This window comes from Anabrus simplex, chromosome 1 (genome assembly GCF_040414725.1).
Source record: "Anabrus simplex isolate iqAnaSimp1 chromosome 1, ASM4041472v1, whole genome shotgun sequence".
NCBI classification, from domain to species: domain Eukaryota; kingdom Metazoa; phylum Arthropoda; class Insecta; order Orthoptera; family Tettigoniidae; genus Anabrus; species Anabrus simplex.
Window position 1 is genome coordinate 1,147,898,582 of NC_090265.1, and position 21,536 is coordinate 1,147,920,117.

The following is a 21,536-nucleotide window of genomic DNA, read 5'->3' on the forward strand; positions in this document are numbered from 1 at the left end:
CTGTTGGTGTGCAGGTTTCCTGAAATGGATAGACATAACTTTGAGGTTAAATTGATGACAAATGTCAACCAATCGTATGCCGTTGGTGTTCGTGTTATGGTGTATGGAATTTTTGCCGATGATTTTTCGATAGATTTTACTTTGCCAAGTTGAGCATTGAAATCTCCCATCAGGATTTTCACGTCATCTCGATGAATGTTATTCATAACTTTTTCTAATTTTTTTTCAAAAAATTCAACATTTTCAGTATTTTTCTTATTTTCGATGTTAGTAGATGCATGAGCATTGACAAGTGTGTATTTCTTGTTGGCGCACTGGATGCGCATGGTCATAATTCGATCATTAACTGACCGGGCGAGTTGGCCGTGCGCGTAGAGGCGCGCGGCTGTGAGCTTGCATCCGGGAGATAGTAGGTTCGAATCCCACTATCGGCAGCCCTGAAGATGGTTTTCCGTGGTCTCCCATTTTCACACCAGGCAAATGCTGGGACTGTACCTTAATTAAGGCCACGGCCACTTCCTTCCAACTCCTAGGCCTTTCCTATCCCATCGTCGCCATAAGACCTATCTGTGTCGGTGCGACATAAAGTCCCTAGCAAAAAAATTATCATTGACTGGTGTGATTTCTTTATTATTATCATTAATAACAATAATAGTAATAATAATAGTGATAATCTCCTCACGTCCTACTAACTAATTTTGACGGTTTTCGGAGACGACGAGGAGCCGGGATTTAATCCCGCAAGAGTTCATTTACGTGCCAGTAAATCTACCGACACGAGGTTGAAGTATTTGAGCTCCTTCAAATACCACCGGACTGAGCCAGGATCGAACCTGCCAAGTTGGGGTCAGAAGGTCAGCACCTCAATCGGAGAGCCACTCGTCCCGGCCAAAGTAGCATTTGATACGATCGCACTGTGTTATGAAGATGGATAAAAAGTTAGCAAAATGTCCAAAAGTGGATCATGATATATTTTCCAGGATGTCCCCAAGATCGTATATCATATTTCTGGGTAGCTCCATAAGCATTTTATTCCAATCCATTCAGACGCTTAGGGTTCTAACAGCAATATTGGAGGGCTGACACAAACCTATTATCACCCACGTATGTCGGGTCTTAACTGCAGTACTGGAAGGGTAACACATGCCTACTATCACCCAAGTGTGTCGTGTCCTAACTGCAGAAGTGGAGGGGTAACACACACCTACTATCACCCAAGTGTGTCGGGTCATAACTGCTGTGTCGGGTCATAACTGCAGAAGTGGAGGGGTAACACACGCCTACTATCACCCAAGTGTGTCGGGTCGTAACTGCAGAAGTGGAGGGGTAACACACACCTACTATCACCCAAGTGTGTCGGGTCCTAACTGCAGAAGTGGAGGGGTAACACACACCTACTATCACCCAAGTGTGTCGGGTCCTAACTGCAGAAGTGGAGGGGTAACACACACCTACTATCACCCAAGTGTGTTGGGTCCTAACTGCAGTACTGGAGGGGTAACACATGCCTACTATCACCCAAGTGTGTTTGGTCCTAACTGCAGTACTGGAGGGGTAACACATGCCTACTATCACCCAAGTGTGTTGGGTCCTAACTGCAGTACTGGAGGGGTAACGCATGCCTACTATCACCCAAGTGTGTTTGGTCCTAACTGCAGTACTGGAGGGGTAACGCATGCCTACTATCACCCAAGTGTGTCGGGTTCTAACTGCAGAAGTGGAGGGGTAGCACATGCCTACTATCACCCAAGTGTGTTGGGTCCTAACTGCAGTACTGGAGGAGTAGCACATGCCTACTATCACCCAAGTGTGTTGGGTCCTAACTGCAGTACTGGAGGGGTAACACACACCTACTATCACCCAAGTGTGTCGGGTCCTAACTGCAGAAGTGGAGGGGTAACACATGCCTACTATCACCCAAGTGTGTTGGGTCCTAACTGCAGTACTGGATGGGTAATACATGCCTACTATCACCCAAGTGTGTTGGGTCCTAACTGCAGTACTGGAGGGGTAGCACATGCCTACTATCACCCAAGTGTGTTGGGTCCTAACTGCAGTACTGGAGGGGTAACACACACCTACTATCACCCAAGTGTGTCGGGTCCTAACTGCAGAAGTGGAGGGGTAGCACATGCCTACTATCACCCAAGTGTGTTGGGTCCTAACTGCAGTACTGGAGGGGTAACCCACGCCTACTATCACCCAACTGTGTTTGGTCCTAACTGCAGTACTGGAGGGGTAACACACGTCTACTATCACCCAAGTGTGTTTGATCCTAACTGCAGTACTGGAGGGGTAGCACATGCCTACTATCACCCAAGTGTGTTTGGTCCTAACTGCAGAAGTGGAGGGGTAACACACGTCTACTATCACCCAAGTGTGTTTGATCCTAACTGCAGTACTGGAGGGGTAGCACATGCCTACTATCACCCAAGTGTGTTTGGTCCTAACTGCAGAAGTGGAGGGGTAGCACATGCCTACTATCACCCAAGTGTGTTGGGTCCTAACTGCAGTACTGGAGGGGTAGCACATGCCTACTATCACCCAAGTGTGTTTGGTCCTAACTGCAGAAGTGGAGGGGTAGCACACGCCTACTATCATCCAAGTGTGTTGGGTCCTAACTGCAGTACTTGAGGGGTAACACACGCCTACTATCATCCAAGTGTGTTTGGTCCTAACTGCAGTACTGGAGGGGTAACACACGCCTACTATCATCCAAGTGTGTTGGGTCCTAACTGCAGTACTTGAGGGGTAACACACACCTACTATCACCCAAGTGTGTTGGGTCCTAACTGCAGTACTGGAGGGGTAACACACGCCTACTATCATCCAAGTGTGTTGGGTCCTAACTGCAGTACTTGAGGGGTAACACACACCTACTATCACCCAAGTGTGTTGGGTCCTAACTGCAGTACTGGAGGGGTAACACATGCCTACTATCACCCAAGTGTGTTGGGTCCTAACTGCAGTACTGGAGGGGTAACACACGCCTACTATCATCCAAGTGTGTTGGGTCCTAACTGCAGTACTTGAGGGGTAACACACACCTACTATCACCCAAGTGTGTTGGGTCCTAACTGCAGTACTGGAGGGGTAACACATGCCTACTATCACCCAAGTGTGTTGGGTCCTAACTGCAGTACTGGAGGGGTAACACACGCCTACTATCACCCAAGTGTGTTAGGTCCTAACTGCAGTACTGGAGGGGTAACACATGCCTACTATCACCCAAGTGTGTTGGGTCCTAACTGCAGTACTGGAGGGGTAACACACGCCTACTATCACCCAAGTGTGTTGGGTCCTAACTGCAGTACTGGAGGGGTAACACATGCCTACTATCACCCAAGTGTGTTGGGTCCTAACTGCAGTACTGGAGGGGTAACACACGCCTACTATCACCCAAGTGTGTTGGGTCCTAACTGCAGTACTGGAGGGGTAACACATGCCTACTATCACCCAAGTGTGTTGGGTCCTAACTGCAGTACTGGAGGGGTAGCACACGCCTACTATCACCCAAGTGTGTTGGGTCCTAACTGCAGTACTGGAGGGGTAACACACGCCTACTATCACCCAAGTGTGTTGGGTCCTAACTGCAGTACTGGAGGGGTAACACATGCCTACTATCACCCAAGTGTGTTGGGTCCTAACTGCAGTACTGGAGGGGTAACACACGCCTACTATCACCCAAGTGTGTTGGGTCCTAACTGCAGTACTGGAGGGGTAACACATGCCTACTATCACCCAAGTGTGTTGGGTCCTAACTGCAGTACTGGAGGGGTAGCACACGCCTACTATCACCCAAGTGTGTTGGGTCCTAACTGCAGTACTGGAGGGGTAACACACGCCTACTATCACCCAAGTGTGTTGGGTCCTAACTGCAGTACTGGAGGGGTAACACATGCCTACTATCACCCAAGTGTGTTGGGTCCTAACTGCAGTACTGGAGGGGTAACACACGCCTACTATCACCCAAGTGTGTTGGGTCCTAACTGCAGTACTGGAGGGGTAACACATGCCTACTATCACCCAAGTGTGTTGGGTCCTAACTGCAGTACTGGAGGGGTAACACATGCCTACTACTGTACGCCTAGGACTGCCATGTGTTATGTAAGTCCTGACAGCAAGCAAGTTCGTTGGCACGGAGCGGCCAGTGTCTCAAGAGACTGAGCCGCGAACAGCTCGGAAAGCGCTTACACGTGAGGGTCGCTGGCGCGCTACTAAGGTCTGTAACATCATCTCATGTTTTCCCCTAATTTGTTTTCAGTTTAATAATATTTTTAAAACTTTGCAAAGATATGCCAGTTAAGATTCCACTTAATGAAAAAGTTTATTTCTATTTACAAACTTACCAAAATTACCCCATGTCAAAATTACGAATAATTATCCTTAGTTTGTGGACATGTACCCCACATGTGAAAACTAATTCATAAACAGAAGCGATTTCCATCGTTGCAAAAACAATCAAAATTACACTTTGTACGTACGTGGGCTGAAAGGAAAGAACTAACTCGTTACTAGGGAGCGAATTCGTATGTAATAAAAATGGCAAAATTTGCATGCAAATATGCGTTTAAAAACCAAGTTGCACGCACTAAAAATATATCGTTAAAATACAAAAACAAAATGTTTCTTAGCTAATGTATTATATGGATGGTCCTCCTTGGGTGAATGGTCAGAGGGTCTCGGATTCGATTCCTGACCGGGTCTGGACTTTTAATCACGCCTGTTTAATTATTCTGCCTCGGGGACTGGGTATTTGTGTTTGTCCCAACACTTTAATCTTCATATTCAGACAACAAACTGCACTTCCAACCACCACAGAAACACACAATAGTGATTACATTCCTCCATATATCGTTGGCGTCCGGAAGGGCATCCGGCCATAAAACAAGGCGAAATCTACATGTGCGACCCAGTTTGCAACCGTGACCCCACAAATGTGGTAAACGCTGTATATGAATAATAATAATAATAATAATAATAATAATAATAATAATAATAATAATAATAATAATAATAATAATTTACTATATGGATGGATTATATATTTAAATACATGTACACATTTAAATCCTTAAAATTGTCTTAATTTGTTTCTTGGGATTGCAATAAACTACGATATATTCGTCCCTGTTCTGCCAAAACGGCGAATGTTACAATGCTCTTCCTATCCATTATTTCCCTTAAGACTAGTCACGGCTTCCAGCCACATATTGATATTCGGTCCATCAGAACAATTTCCGCTGAGTTGATTTTCCTATGTGCGTGTGTAAAGGAAAATGAACCTTACTGTACCATACTGAAGGAATGTATGTTTGCATGACATTTACCCACTCCTAGAGTGTGATGTATTTAAGGTTAATTTTCCTTTACACACGCACATAGGAAAATGAACTCAACGAAAATTGTTCTGATGGACCGCAAATCAATGTATAGCTGGAAGGCGTGACCAGTCTTAAGGGAAATAATGGAGAGGAAGAGCATTGTAACATTCGCCGTTTTGTCAGAACAGGGACGATATTTTCTAAATTCCCAGGTAATGAATTATTTATTTATTTATTTATTTATTTATTTATTTATTTATTTATTTATTTATTTATTTATTTATTTATTTATTTATCTATTTATTTATTATGCCTTTGTAGGTGGCGAAGTTAGGGCTCTTGGCCCTCTCTTACACTTAACCACTGTAGTGATACATCATTGAGAGCAGAGTTTGAGTACATAATATTATATAGTAAATAATAACCTACACAAAAATACATTACACTTTTCTAACTCACATTCATTCGATCTTCCAGTCATACAAGTTAGTCATGTTGTCCGTAAGAATAATATAAGGTCCTTCCGATGTCACAGAATGTAATGGGACAATATTTAAGCAACAAACTGTGTGAAATTTGTTTCTCATATCATGGTCGTAGCAACTGTCAACACCTTGCGAAGTAGATGATACGGCGGCTTCTTGGTTTAATGATCTGTCCTTTTATTCTCAACTTTTATGTACGAATCATACTGTCCCAATATTATATATTTGCACAAAGTAAACAACGCCTTTAATTACGCATCCATGCCACATATGGATAATATGCAGTACATCAGAACAATGTGCGATGGGTTCATTTTCCTATGCCAGCTTGTAAAGGAAAATGAACCTTACCGTATCCTACTGTGGGAATGTATATTTTCATGAAGTATTTAGAGACATCTACAGTATAATGCACTTAAGGTTCTTTCTTCCTAACGTTAGCATAGGAAAATGAACACATCGCACGTTGTTCTGATGGACTGCAGATCCACGTGTGGCTGGGAGGTGTGACCAGACTTAAGGAGGATTATAGACAGGAAGGGCATCGTGGAATGCGAGGTATTGCTCGCTCGCGCGGTACCGGGCGAGTTGGCCGTGGGCACAGTCGCTTCCTTCCCATTTCTAAGCCTTTCCTATCCCATCGTCACCATAAGACCTATCTGTGTCGGTGTGACGTAAAGCAAATAGCTCGCTCGCACGGCGACGAAATGCATATACATGCACTTTAATATTGTGCCTCTTGTTTTCGAATAACCTGAAACGCATTTACATAATGGTTACTTAAGATTTACAACTAGAAGAATGCAAATGCAAATATGCTAAAATCCTCCCTCTATTCATTACAGACTGCTATCTCACTCATGTTACTAAAATCGCAAGTTTGGTGCAGCGACTACTCTAGACATGGAGACGTGCAGAGGGTGGATCGTTCATCGGGGTAGACGAACTTACGCATTCTCGAAGAAGTGTTAAAAATTGTGAGTGACGTAGCACTACCTGTCTACTTGAGGCATACTTCCTTGCCTAATCACTCCTAAAGAAACCGAAATAAGTTATTTGCGGCGGGAAGGAAGAACTGTAGCTGAATACAACAACTTCCATTAATACTGTACTTATTAACAGCAAGAAAAGCAGTCTCCGAAGGTCCTGGAAGGAGTGGTATGTTAAAACTTACACTATCTATAACCTTGTAGTTCGCTCTATGCCCGGCCACCTTCCTATCAGAAAGTAATATGGTACTCATTTTTAGTGTAGGATGAGTGAACCTCAGAGCATTATCCCTCTTCAGAAGTGGAACTTTCGTGTCTAAATTACTCGTCTTCTCAACGGGGTATCGAACTAACGTCCTTCCGGGTGAACAGACTGCACCTTTACTACCTTGGTTATTATTAGTAGTAGTAGTAGTAGTAGTAGTAGTAGTGTCCAGTTTTTGGCTGAATGATCAGCGTACAGAACTTTAGTTTAGATTGGCTCCGTGTTTGATTCCCAGCCGAGACGAGGACTTAAATTAGGTGTGGTTGTTTTCTCTGGGTTGGGGACTGGGTGTTAGCGTTCGTCTTAATACACTTCTCTTGATCTACACAACACGCCATTCTACCAACCACCACGGAAACACGCAATAGTGAACACATCGCTCAACACAGATTTGGTTCCAGGAAAGGCATTCAGTCATAAAACCGGACCAAATACACACCAAGTACCGAATCTAATAAACCGCAAAACTGTCAAGAAGAAGAATAAGAATAGTGGTAATGGTAAAGTCATTGTTAAGAAATATTTTGATACCTTCTGACTACAGAAACTTTTTTTTTTTTTTGCTAGTTGCTTTACGTCGCACCGACACATATAGGTCTTATGACGACGATGGGACAGGGAAGACCTAGGAGTTGGAAGGAAGCGGCCGTGGCCTTAATTAAGGTACAGCCCCAGCATTTGCATGGTGTGAAAATGGGAAACCACGGAAAACCACCTTCAGGGCTGCCGACAATGGGATTCGAACCCACTAGCTCCCGGATTCAAGCTCACAGTCGCGCGACTCTAACCGCACAGCCAACTCGCCCGGTCAGAAACATAATACTGTATGTTCTGTCAAAATGCATGCAGATAGATTTGTTATTTCTTACAAAGTGGAATTGCCAGACCGTTTCCATTCTCCCCGCGTGTTGTAAACGAGATCGCTTTAGCCTACACACACTTTGCACACAACCGTATTAAAAACCGTCAACTATAACAAATGACTTAATCAGTTAGTAAGAAAATGTATTGTAGCAAATGCTGGATTTGCTTAGCTATAGTCTGCAGACTAGCGATACAGAAATTGAATAGAACTGTCACACCATTTCCTTGTAGTCCTTGTCCACCAATATCCTACGTTTCTTTCTGGGCCCAGTATTCAACAGTATACCACAATTGCAATGATAGGCAGAAGATGATGAAATAAAATTTGGAAATTGTGGATGTGTTAACGATGCCCTTAAACAAATTAATTGTTGTTATAAATTCATAGAATTAAACTGCGAGTTAACGCCGTCACTGGTTGGATGACAGTTTTTCAATATATTTACATTAACCATCGCACTCTTTTTAATACAGCTATCTTCAGCAGAGAAGATAATGAACATGGATAGAGGAAAGGGTGTCTTCATATTATCCATCAATGTTTTAGACCAGGGGTGTCAAACATACGACTGGAGGGCCGCATACGGGACATGATATAATTCCAAATGGTTTGCGGCAAAACATGAAGTTTCTGTTAAGTTAAGCCTTAATGTTTTGAGTGTTTGCTTAATTAAAGGTTATAATAAATAAATAAATAAATAAATAAATAAATAAATAAATAAATAAATAAATAAATAAATAAATAAATAAATAAATCACACAATATAATACCTCGTTCGAATCTAGACTTATAACATCTTCTTCTCTCCGAAAACCGTAAAAATGAGACGTAAAACCAGTAACATTATTACCTTATTCTTCTCAGTCATACATTTTTTGTAGAGGATTATTTAGTCACAAAAAATGGTAATAATGAGGAGTGTCTTTAAATAGGTACTCATCTTCCCCCGTCTGTTACCGTAGTATTCGCATAGAGGTTTGGTTATATATTTGAATCTATAAGTTCGAAAAGCAGTTATCTCCAACAAAACTAATTTTATAGGAGTGTAAAAACGAACATTTTCAAAACACAGCAGATATACAGAGATGTTTACTTTTTCCAAACTCAAGTAGGTTTAGTTACATCAGACTCCATCAAAGTTTTGTAACAATATCATTTATTTTTTGATCTTTCAATTTTAGAAATTGGACATTGTTTTCATACAAAATATTATAGTATTTTAAACAGAGTTAAATTGAAACAAATCATCATCTTTAATTGATCCTTCATATGCTCACTCAGTTTAATAAAGAAAGTTTTAATACATAACAAAGAAAAGGAAAAACAATACTTTACTGTATCAGTTGTAGGTACTGAATGTAAGAATCAATGGTAAGATGTCAATATACTAATAACATGGCCAACTTTATACCCTGTGTATGTATTAATGTATGAATATTAGGATTAGATGTACATTAGGTCTCTAGATTCAGAAATCTCTTTCTGGAGTATCGTTATCATCAGTGATAGGCTTCATGCAAAAATACAGAAATTCACTTGGGATGTTGGCCTACTGAAGAACTTCCCTGATATCTTCCACTTTCTTAAGGTTTATTGGGACCGTTCCAGAGTATACTTCTTTCAGTGGTAGTGGATCCACTCTCAGATAATTCTTTTTACACAATGAACGTAGCTACTTCAACTTCACGATGCTGAACTTTTGTAAGTAAAGGAGTTATAATTCCACTTAGGTGGAAAACAAGTCATCTCCTGGACGTAACATGTTTAAACCACATAGAGATTTCAATCAATCAATCAATCAATCAATCAATCAATCAATCAATCAATCAATCAATCAATCAATCAATCAATCAAGCAAGCAAGCAAGCAAGCAAGCAATCAATCAAGCAAGCAAGCAATCGATCGATCGATCGATCAATCAATCACCACTGATCTGCATTTAGGGCTGTCACCCACGTGGGGGAAATTCCCTATCCTTTGATTCCCTAACATTTCCTCAATAATATCAAAGAAGTTGGAAACTTATCAAACATCTTCCTTAGTGAATTATTCCAATCTATAATTCCTCTGCCTATAAACCGGATTTCTCCTCTTGAATTCCAACTTTATCTTCATATTATGATCTTTCCTATTTTTTAAAACCCCACTCCAGCGTATTCGTCTACTAATGTCATTCTAAAACACCTCACCACTGATAGCTCGGAACATATCGCTTAGTCGAGCTATTCTCCTCCTTACTCCCAGGTCTTCCCAGCCCAAAGTTTGCAACATTTTCGAAACACTTCTCGTTTATCGGAAATCACCTATAACAAATACTGTTGCTTTCCTTTGGATCTTTTCCAGATCTCGAATCAAGTAACCCTGATGAGGGTGCTATTCACTGGAACCATTCTGTAATTGGGGTCTTACCAGTGACTTGTACGCCCTCTCCTTTATATCCTTACTACAACCCCTTAAGTACCCTCATGGCCATATGAAGATGGTTACCACAATGAAGATCTTTCCTTTATAGCTATTTTTGCTAGTTGTTTTACGTCGCACCGACACAGATAGGTCTTATGGTGACAATGGGATAGGAAAGGACTAGGAATGGGGAGTTCGAACCCACTATCTCCCGAATAGAAGCTCACAGCTACATGATGCAACCGCACAGCCTTGCTCGGTTTTTCAGTATTCTCTACGAAGTAGAGGGAGATGACTTGTTCACAGACCAAACTATGTATCTAAAACTTAGACGAATAGGAAACCAAATAAAAGAAAAAAAGATTGAAAAAATGAAGTGCTAAGCTGTGTCTAAGTCACAGGCGCAAGTCTTCCGGGCGCGGAATACGTCACGCGGAAGGGTGTTAGAAATAAGTAAATGTCCAGAGTTAACGTTCAGAGATTGTTTTCTTCGTCCGTCTCTGTGGTGTAGTAGTTAGTGTGATTACCTGCCACCCCCGGAGACTCGGATTCGACTCCCGACTCTGCCATTAAATTTGAAAAGTGGTACGAGGGCTGGAACGAGGTCCACTCAGCCTCGGGAGGTTAACTGAGTAGAGGTGGGTTCGATTCCCAACTCAGCCATCCTGAAAGTGGTTTTCCGTGGTTTCCCACTTCTCCATCAGGCAAATACCGGGATGGTACCTACCTTAAGGCCACGGCAGCTTCCTTCCCTCTTCCTTGTCTATCCCTTCCGATCTTCCCATCCCCCACAAGGCCCCTGTTCAGCATAGCAGTGAGGTCGTCTGGGCGAGGTACTGATCATCCTCCCCAGTTGTATCCCCCGACCCAGAGTCTGAAGCTCCAGGACACTGCCCTTGAGGTGGTAGAGGTGGGACCCCTCGCTGAGTCCGAGGGAGAAACCGACCCTGGAGGGTAAACACATAAAGAAGAAGAAGACGATTTTTCCCCCTTACTGGGTTCTCCTCTTACGAATGTTGTGAAATCACACTATTTCCAACCTCCATCTTTTGCGGGAATAGGTATTCGGATTTATCTATCTCCATGGGCTAGATGAAACCTTCCCAGTCGTGGCTTGCGGCGCCCAACCATCTCAGCTCTCTTACGCATCTTGGGCTTATTCGATTCTCTTTGAGTCATTCTTTGTATTCGTTTGCTGGACTTCCTTTAAATTAAGATATTGCGACGTTTAGGGAATGTTCAACTATTTCACAAATTTTCAAGCACCTAGCCAAGTTTTCTCGCAAATATTATAACAGACGAAACGAACGACACCTCGCGGTACGTGCTATCAGGTCGAGTTATAGTAATTTTACGGGAATCTCCAAACTCAGATTTCACCACGAAATGGTGGATGCGCGCTCCGCCGACTTAACTAGACTGTTTGGACCTTCCACTTTTCAAGTCAGTTATTATATTTTAGCTGCCTTTTATTAACTCTTTTTATACAAATCAATTCCCCTGTGGGTGGGGGCAGTGGAATAACACCCACGGTATCCCCTGCCTGTCGTAAGAGGCGATTAAAAGCGGCCCCTGGGGCTCTCAACTTGGGAGCTTGGGTTGGCTACCACGGGGCCCTTAGCTGAGTCCTGTCGTTGCTTCCACTTATTTGTGCCGCGTTACTCGCTTTCATATAATCTCTCCTACCTTCCTTGGTCAACTTTTGTTCCTTTCCGACCCCGACTGTATACGTATAAGAGCATTCGAAGCCTAGGGAGTCTCATTTTCACGCCCATTGTGGCCCTTGTCATTCTTTGGACGATACCTTCATTTTTAGAAGTATCGGATCCCTTCCGTCTTTTCTCTCTAATTAGTATTATATAGAGGATGGTTGCCTAGTTGTACTTCCTCTTAAAACAATAATCACCACCACCACCACTCTATACAAATCAAGATTCAAGAGGTTTAATATAGCTTTTATAGTTTTGAAATTGAAGAAAGTCTGGTATACAGTTTTTTGAATCACGCGGACTTTTACCGAAGTACCTAGTTTTGGAACGAAACTGCAGACGTACTATTTAAAGGAACATCAATATTGATACAAAAATCTAAGGAGGTAGCAAATAATCAGTCATTACATGTGTAGAATAGGCTATAAGCTTTTATGTAGATCTGTTTCATCTTCTCTCAGTGTTCATGCAGTAAACCGAACGGCAATTTGCGTGTTTACATCAGTAGGCTAATCATTGTTAACCCATGAAGTGACGTTCTGTAGTTACCAAGTGAACCGAACCCCGAGTAGTACCTGTCAACTTTAATTGTAAGCCATTGTATAATTTACTTTTAGGTTCAGTGAAATGAAATGTTGTATGGCTTTTAGTGCCGGGATATCCCAGGAGGGGTTCGGCTCGCCAGGTGCAGGTATTTCTATTTGACTCCCGTAGGCGACCTGCGCGTCGTGATGAGGATGAAATGATGAAGACAACACATACACCCAGCCCCCGTGCCATTGGAATTAACCAATTAAGGTTAAAATCCCTGACCCGGCCGGGAATCGAACCCGGGACCCTCTGAACCGAAGGCCAGTACGCTGACCGTTCAGCCAACGAGTCGGACTTTAGGTTCAGTAAATCTGGCAGACTGGATTTCAGTCTACCGAACCTGCTATGCAAAGTGTTCAAGCTCATAGATTAATTAAAAAACAGCAATAACAACTTTTGTTGTGGACGCTTATAATGAATGAGTGCATGAAAGCTTTCACTCTATACCTTGAACGGGAACGGCGAACCTCATGGAGGGTGACGCCCTCCCTCATGCCAGAAGATGTGTGGTGATTAGCAGTGCAGTGAAGGACGAAAGAGAAGGGATCGGCCTTGGCCTGAAAATAGGAACTGTCCTGCTATTTTCCTAGAAGTGAAAATGAAAAAGTACGGAAAACTCCAGGATAGTCGACGGTGGGGTTTGATTTTTGAACCCACTCGCCCCCTCGAATGCAGAGTTGCACCACAGCGATCTCCTCGGTCCCTCGTATTACAACATCGCCGTCAACAGGCCCGTCTTCTTAGTCCGCCTAATGTGTTATTTGTGCTGGTATGTGTATTCGATAAGGAAGCAGCTGTGACATAACTTCCTGGCCACCTGGATTTCAGCCCACTTCATTCTTCAGTTGTAATTCTAAGAAACTCGAGTGGGGGGTGGTAATCGAACCTACGACAACTAGATGCAGAAATTACTATGAAAACCCCTACTTATATTTTTCTTCTTGGCCGTTTCCCAATTGCCTTGGGTCGGAACTACGAATGGATTCAATCTAGCTTTACGGCCAAATGCTTTCCCTGACGCCAATCCCATATGGCCGGGCGGTTAGGGGCGTGCAGCTGTAGCTTGTATTAGGGAAATAGTGAGTTCGAACCCCACTGCCGATAGCCTTGAAGATAGTTTTACATGGTTTCCCATCTTCATTCGAGAAAAATGCTAGGACTGAACCTTAAATAATAACACCCACGGTATCCCCTACATACCGCAAAAGGCAATTAAAAGGGGCACCAGGGGCTCTTAACTTCGTCATTGCTTACATTTACTTGTGCTTTGCTCCTCACTTTCATCTATCCGATCCGACCCTCCCTTGGTCAACTTTTTCTTTTCCGACCTCGACGGTATTGGGTTTGCAAATCCCCATTTTCACGCCCTTCATGACCCTTGACTTTCTTTGGTCGATACCTTCATTTTACGAAGAGTTCCCCTTCCACTTTTTCCCTCTGATTAATATTAATACAGGATGGTTGCCCAGATTTATTTCCTCTGCTAGCCTTTTGCTGTCCTATCGTCGCCATATGACTTATGTGCGTCTGTGCGACATAAAGCCAACTATATGAAAAAGAGAAAAACAGCTATTGCGTGTTTCTGTGGTGGTTTATCGTGTGATGTGTTGTTTGTATTTGAATATCTGTATTAAGACGAATACAAACACCCAATCCCAAGCTAGAAGGGGTGATTAAAATCCCCAGCCCGACCAGAAATCGAACCCGAGGCCCTCTAAACAGAAGCCCAGTGCACTTGGACAGTACTTGCATAATTAAATCGTTTATTTAAATAACGTATTTATTTACTTTTCTTATAGACAAATTTATGTACATGTATACATCCTTACATTCGGCTTCATTATAGACTGTTATACATTTTAGCCTTCGGTCTAAAAGCCTTTGTGAATGAACTAAGAGCCTCCACAATGCTCTATTTTCAACTACAACTGTGGTGTCACCTAATTCAACATCCCTTATTTTGAAATAATTGAAAACTGAGTCACCTTCGTCTTCTTCTCACACTCCATTTCTGAATCCATTATCCTCGTAGGTGACATAGCCTCCTCCATTCGTAATAAACAGATAAACGCTAAGTTAAGAATGAACTTGATGTGCGTACGAATCGACTTTGGAGTAATTAAGTCCTCCCACATTTCACTCCTGTGAACCCATAAAATGACGTGCTGGATTTAAGAAAAGATCGATCCCCGACTAGTAGTCTACCTGTCAACTTTAATTCTCAACCATTTCGACCAGACTGGATCCCAGTCTACCGAACCTGCCATGCAAAGTTTCCAAGCTCATCATTTCATTTAAAGGAACAGCAACAACAAATTGTATTGTAGAAGCTTAAAGTGAATGTAATGATGAGTGGACGAATGAGTGAAGTCGGATGAAGTGAATGCGGCTATTGCTAGCCTGGTGCAGCCCTCAGGAGGACGAGCGGCGTCTGCCATGTTTGTGTGGTGGAGGATAGTGTTATTTAGTGGTGAATGAGATGTATGTAGAAATGCTGGGGACATCACAAACTGTCTGTTCCCGAGCCAAGGTAATTTATGGTCTGACAGCCAAATCATCAGTCTGGAGGCTGGGTGGACCGAAGGTCAAGTTGCTGACCATCTGGTCATTGAGCCGGACAGCTACTTTCATCTTAGAACTTACTCCACTGTTACAGAATACTGTTATTGGCAATTAGCTTTGCTTCACCTCGATTCATTTTCACTTACTATGCTAAGGAACACTCATACTAAGTACTTGAAATGATCCACTTGTGCCCGTTTCATATTCCCTACCTGTCATCCTCTTAGATTTCTCCCGACTGGCACCACTTCAGTCTTGTAAATGCTAATTTCAGTCGCTACATTCCTTTTGTAGCTACAGACTTTCAGCACAGTCTGCCGTTAAGATCAAGTCGTCGGTATAGGCCAAACCGCTTACTACATTTCCTTCCAACTGGATGATCAAAGGAATATGCAAGAAAGCTGGTTCCAGATCCAGTCAAAGCCATCCTAATCAGCTCTCCAGCAGCTGAGATGCCCAGAGCTATGGGATACCAATTAAACCGTGCACAGTCGGGCCATGTAAGATGAAAAGAGATGTTCCGTAAGTAAGGTGTACTCAAGACAAACTACAATCATCAGATCTGAATGCATATCTAATCAAGTGGCCGCAAATTTGGGCCATGTACTGTAGAGGAAGCGGTATTGGACCATGTTTACATTAAGTTTGGTGTATGTTACACAAGTATCCGGGCAGTAAAGGTTATCTTATCGCTTGAATTCGTGACTTCCTGATCTACAGTTACCCTCTGCACGTGTTAACTAGTCTCACAGATATTTTTATTATAGGCAAGTAAAGACAGTTATGTTTAAATGAAGCTGCAGTGAGAATTGAGAGCAGAATAGTTTATTAGATATTTCTCTCCTCTCCATTCGCAACAACGACAGTATGCGTTTCAGAATTTTTCTGCCAGGTCTCTTCGGCTTTGGAATAAACTTCCAAATGCAATCAAACAACTAACTATCTGAGTTCTCCCGCTAACTAAAGACTAGTAAATGGCAAAACTGACAGAGTGATACCAGTACACATTTTGGATAAGAGAGAGAGAATTTAATTTAATTTAATTTAATTTAATTTAATTTAATTTATTGACATTTACAAGCCAATGAGGTTGAAAGGTTCTTTTACGTAGCGTCAACATAAAATAAAATATAAGTCAAAGAATGAAAATAAAAAATGAAAATCCACGGCCTGTTTCCAGTCATTTGACCGGGTCAGGAGTGGAATTAAAGAAGTGCCCATCTAGCGCCGATGATAGGAATTGTGACGCTGCCGAAGCCTGTCGCACTCCTCTGGGGCAATGATTAATGACTGAAAGATGAAATGGAATTATAGTGGAGAGTGCTGCTGGAATGAAAGATGACAGGGAAAACGGGAGTACCCGGAGAAAAACCTGTCCAACCTCCGCTTCGTCCAGCACAAATCTCACGGGATTTGAACGACGGAACCCAGCGGTGAGAGGCCGGCGCGCTGCCGCCTGAGCCACGGCGGCTGCAAGTCTAAGAATATACTAACTAAATTATTATAATGTTAATTTAATTAAAAATTAAACTTAACCATTAATTTAAGTTAGGATTGTACTTGCACAGATACTGAATCAAGTTAAATTAAAACATAGAGTGAAACTAAAACATTGTTAAAATAATTTTTGGACTAAATATATTTTAAAATAACAGTGATTAAAACAATTGACTCAGAAATATACGGCTTTTGCGATTGAGAAACAACAAGGTTGCATGTTCTCACCCCCGGGCGCACTCCCCCAGAAAAAAGAAGGTGTTAAGGACTGCTTTAGTTGAATACAGTTAGTGGTATCTGTAAAATCTATTTGTAAATATATTATCTCTGTTATGTACTTACTCCATAGATTTTAAATACATTTTATGTAAAAATATAGTCTCAGTTTTCAGAATACCGTGTGTAACAACAGCTAATAAGATCTCGCGACGTTTGTGAATGTCAACCATTGGAACTATACGGTATGTAATGGATGGTTACGTGTTCATTACACCTGACATTCGCAACGTAATGAAACAATTTCATCCTCTGTGATTTCAAAGTTCAAAGCTGAGAGGGAGAGAAAGAGAAAATACTCGAATGAGACCAATTTATTTTACACTTAATCATTCTAATGTGTACTTTATTCACGGAAACAGAAAGACAAATGTATAAGTTTGGCTCGCCCTTTCTTGATTTTATATCCTTAAATTGTATGACAACATTCGTAAAATGAATTGAATAAATTAATAAGACAAACAAACAAACAAACAAACAAACAAACAATAATATTGCTAACACCTAGACTCCGATAAATTTGTGAATATAATGAATTTCTCGAATAATCATAAACCTCCCTCATCTTTGTAATGCTATACATTCGGGGCGTCGACCTAAGAAGATCTTTTGTCCCTACTTTGCACCTTATGTTAGGCACCTGCGTGTATATGGAAATTACGGAAGTGTAAGGTGTTAAATGTGAGGAAAGGAATATTAAGGACGACACAAACACCCAGTCCCCAGGCCAGGGATATTATTCATTTACAATTAAAAACCCCTGACCCGGCCGCCGGGAATCGAACCCGGTTTGGTTGGTCCAGTATAAATTCATGCACATTCGCCGAGATCTGAATATGATTGATATAATCTTTGTCCAGATAATTTTAGAGTTGACCTGGTCCCAGATCAAGAATTCTTACTAAAGATTCTTGAAGAGGAGATAAGAAACAAATGGCCACAGTGGCTTAGCTAATGACCTGTACTCTGACCATGAACGTTTGAATCTCTGTGCTGGTGAGGTGCTGCCAGTTACTCCAGGAATAAGTGACGGCATCCGGCTTTAAATTCCTGACCAAATCTCAAACTGAATCTCTTCGTTCCACTACTCTGTTATATAAATATGGAAGGATTGCACTGGTGAGCCTTGAATGGCGCTGAATCGAGCACGTGTGGTGATTCTGAAGGCCGAGATCCGGTCATGTAACTGCGATGTCAATCGCACGTTTATCACGTGACGCTCGGGATTGCCAAGAGTGAGAAAACAAGTAGTTCTTGAACTCACAGAGGGCTGTAAGACACTCATTTTCAGATTTATATTTTAAATAAGAACTCTCAATTTTTGAGTCGTAATTTCATCATCAATCCGCCTCTGTGGTGTAGTGGTTAGTATGATTAGCTGCCACCCATGGAAGCCCAAGTTCGATTCCCGACTCTGCCACGAAATTTGAAAAATGGTGGCGGGGTCCACTCAGCCGTCCTCGAAGTGGTTCTCCGTGGTTTCCTAATTCTCCTCCAAGCAAATGCCGGGATGGTATCTAACATAAGGCCACGGTCGCTCCCTTCGTGCCCTTCCTTCCATCTTCCTTGTCTATCCCTTCCAATCTTCCCATTCCCCCACAAGGCCCCTGTTCAGCATAGCAGGTCGGGCTGCGCGGAAGAGGTATTGGTCCTCCTTCCCAGTTATATCTCCCACCGTCTGCTTACACTATTGTATCCTACATAGCAATATGCCATTGTGTAGACACTTTCCACAGCAATGTATCATGGGTTTAGTTCGCACTCTACATAGCAATATGTTTTTGTTTAATATCTATATGCAGCAATGCGTTATTGTTTTAATTTCTGATTATTATACTCAGACTACTTTTCTGCCACGGACAACAGACTATCAATAATGGTTGATTTTTGTATCTGTTTGATTACCAGGTGACAGTATTTTTCTTTTCCTTGTGAGCTGGTTTAGGTAAGATTTGTTATTTTTTCTCCACATAAATGGATCATATACATATTATGTATATCTGGAGAAAGAATAAATAAAGAAAGAAAAAAAGAATAACAGTTCTATCTCCGACCCAATAGTCTCGCGCTCCAGGACACTGACTTTGAGGCGGTAGAGGCGGGATCCCTCGCAGAGTCCGAGGACAAAACCAACCCTGGAGGGTAAACGAATGAAGAAAGAAAGAAAGAAAGAAAGAAAGAAAGAAAGAAAGAAAGAAAGAATTCCATCATGATTATAAGCAACTAACACTTATAAATTATATTCCTACATTATATTAGACTATGAAAATTCCCTTAAGATTCATACAACGATATACGTCCTTTTATTTACCTGATGTAGTTTTACCATGGGATGTTCTGTTCATGAAGTGGAAGTGCTTCTTACTGATTAGTGGTGGCTGGTAATCATATTGTGTTATTTTGTCCGTTAAAAAAACAATCACCATCACCACTACCAACTGACTGATAAGTGATTATGCAGTTTCAACTACTGCAAACGTCTGATATGTTTCAATATTTTAGACCGGTTTCGTGTAACTTAAGTAATCTTTAACAAGCAAACCAATACAAAGAGGTAGGAAGTCGAACAAATGTGTCCATTAATTAGGGTAAATAAGTGTTAACATCTGAGTAATATGTTGCCTACCTTCGAGAAAGTACTTTGAAGTAAGTTTATGAAATCGCTCTATTGTATGTGTAACGTATCACTTTCCCCGCTTCTCTTCCCTACGTATGTGTATGATTATTAATCTGAAATGATGCTTGTCTTTCGAAAATGCTTGTTTGAATGGTGGCATTGCTTCTGTATATTTGACATTTGCACATTTTTATTTATTTATTTATTTATTTGATTTATTGTTTAACAGGCATTTCTGCCCACTTACACAACATTTCCATTTCTTATTTCTAATGTTATAAATAATTTACAATGAAACTTAAAAAATATGAATCCTAATACTAATGAACTATTGACAGTGGTAAGTGTGTGTTACAACGTAATATTTTAATTTCTCCTAAAATATGCATTGTTAATCTGAATTAGGAGCCTCCGTGGCTCCGACGGCAGCGCGTTAGCCTCTCACCGCTGGATACCGTGGTTCAAATCCCGGTCAATCCATATGAGGGACAGGTTTTTCTCCGGGTACTCCGGTTTTCCCTGTCGTCTTTCATTCCAGCAACACTCTCCATTCACGTTTCATAGCATCTATCAGTCATTAATAAATCAGTTTGGGAGTGGCGATCCCATCGTACTAATAGCCTATATCCGCTTCGTTCATTACATCCCTCACCCGGTCAATGACTGGAAAACAGGTTGTAGGTTTTCAATCTGAATTAATCTAAGGACTAATCTATTAATGATACACAAGTATGCTGCTCTATTTACTTTATGTCTTCTCTCTGTGTGAGTTCCCCTCTGACTGACCATAAAAGGACACTCTCCTTGTGAAATATGTCCACGTTTGGGTATTTTATTAATTGAATGACTTATTCTATTTAATAGTTAATTCATGTGTGTTTGACCTTTTAATAAAGAAAGTTAAATTATTCCTATTACTTCAACATTATGCATACAGGTTTATTTGGTGGAGTAAATCTCGGTTATCTGCTTTACCTTTGAAAATTCTATGTACGTATTTTACACTCGTTAATGTTCTTTTAGTATGAAACTTATCTATCCCAAAATTTCTTAAGTCACTATATGCCACATATTTTGCACTAGTTTTAGAGATAAAATACAGATATCTTAGAAATTTAGCTTGAACATTTTCTATTTCTTTTATACGTTTATTACATGATGGATTCCAGACTATAGAATTTTATACCTGTTTAATATCTTTGATATTTTTAAATATGTTTTTGTTTCTCATTAGAAATCCTAGGTTCCTATAGGCCTTATTTATGTGTATACTAGCAAGATACACGTGCTTCGGTACGGTATTATAATGAAATTTATAATTGAATGCTTAACGTTTTATATATAATCCGCCGAAATTTGCGATCTAAATCGTTTTCTGAGAGATTACGGCAAAGTTCCTCCCATTTTTCAATCTTTCATTCCAGCAATCGAATTCGTACTTCCCGGGCTAGGTCCAGGTATTCCACCCGGTCAGTTGGGTCCCTAAATCTTTGCCATCTTTTCCTATAAGCATTTTTAATATGGATCAAATCCTTGAGGAAATCCGGCATGGTGTCGTCTTGGATGCCTTGGCGGTACTCAACCCGCGGCCGGACTGCAATCGTAGTCATTACCGGGCCGGGACCCGTTTCCAGCGCGGTCCGCGCATTTTGGCGACGGTCCAGAATATTATTATTATTATTATTATTATTATTATTATTATTATTATTATTATTATTATTATTATTATTATTAATTGTCTGTAACCCACGCAAGACGGCTACTTGGCGGTAAATAACATCCTCTGCCATTGTCATTGCTGATAATGTGACCAGCACCAACGTCGCGCGTAGGCAAGTGCGCGAAATTTCTGGCGACACGAATGATAAACACAATTACGCGGTCAATATCATTCATATCGTTTACTTAAAATGTATTTAAATTTTTATTTATATGCCAGGAGAATCTACTGTA

The 21,536-nt window shown here is 41.4% G+C and overlaps 1 protein-coding gene across 3 annotated transcripts in view; it reads left to right on the forward strand.

Moving 5' to 3' along the window:
• The first annotated feature begins 4,137 nt into the window (after positions 1–4,137).
• LOC136858107 (sialin) overlaps positions 4,138–21,536 on the forward strand; it is a 310,094-nt gene continuing 292,695 nt past the window's right edge. For 2 of the 3 annotated variants that reach the window (XR_010858600.2, XM_067137406.2), the window contains exon 1: positions 4,138–4,222. The gene's annotated coding sequence lies outside the window, so the exon portion shown is untranslated. The remainder of the gene's footprint in view (positions 4,223–21,536) is intronic. The other variant, XM_067137407.2, reaches the window with a different exon arrangement.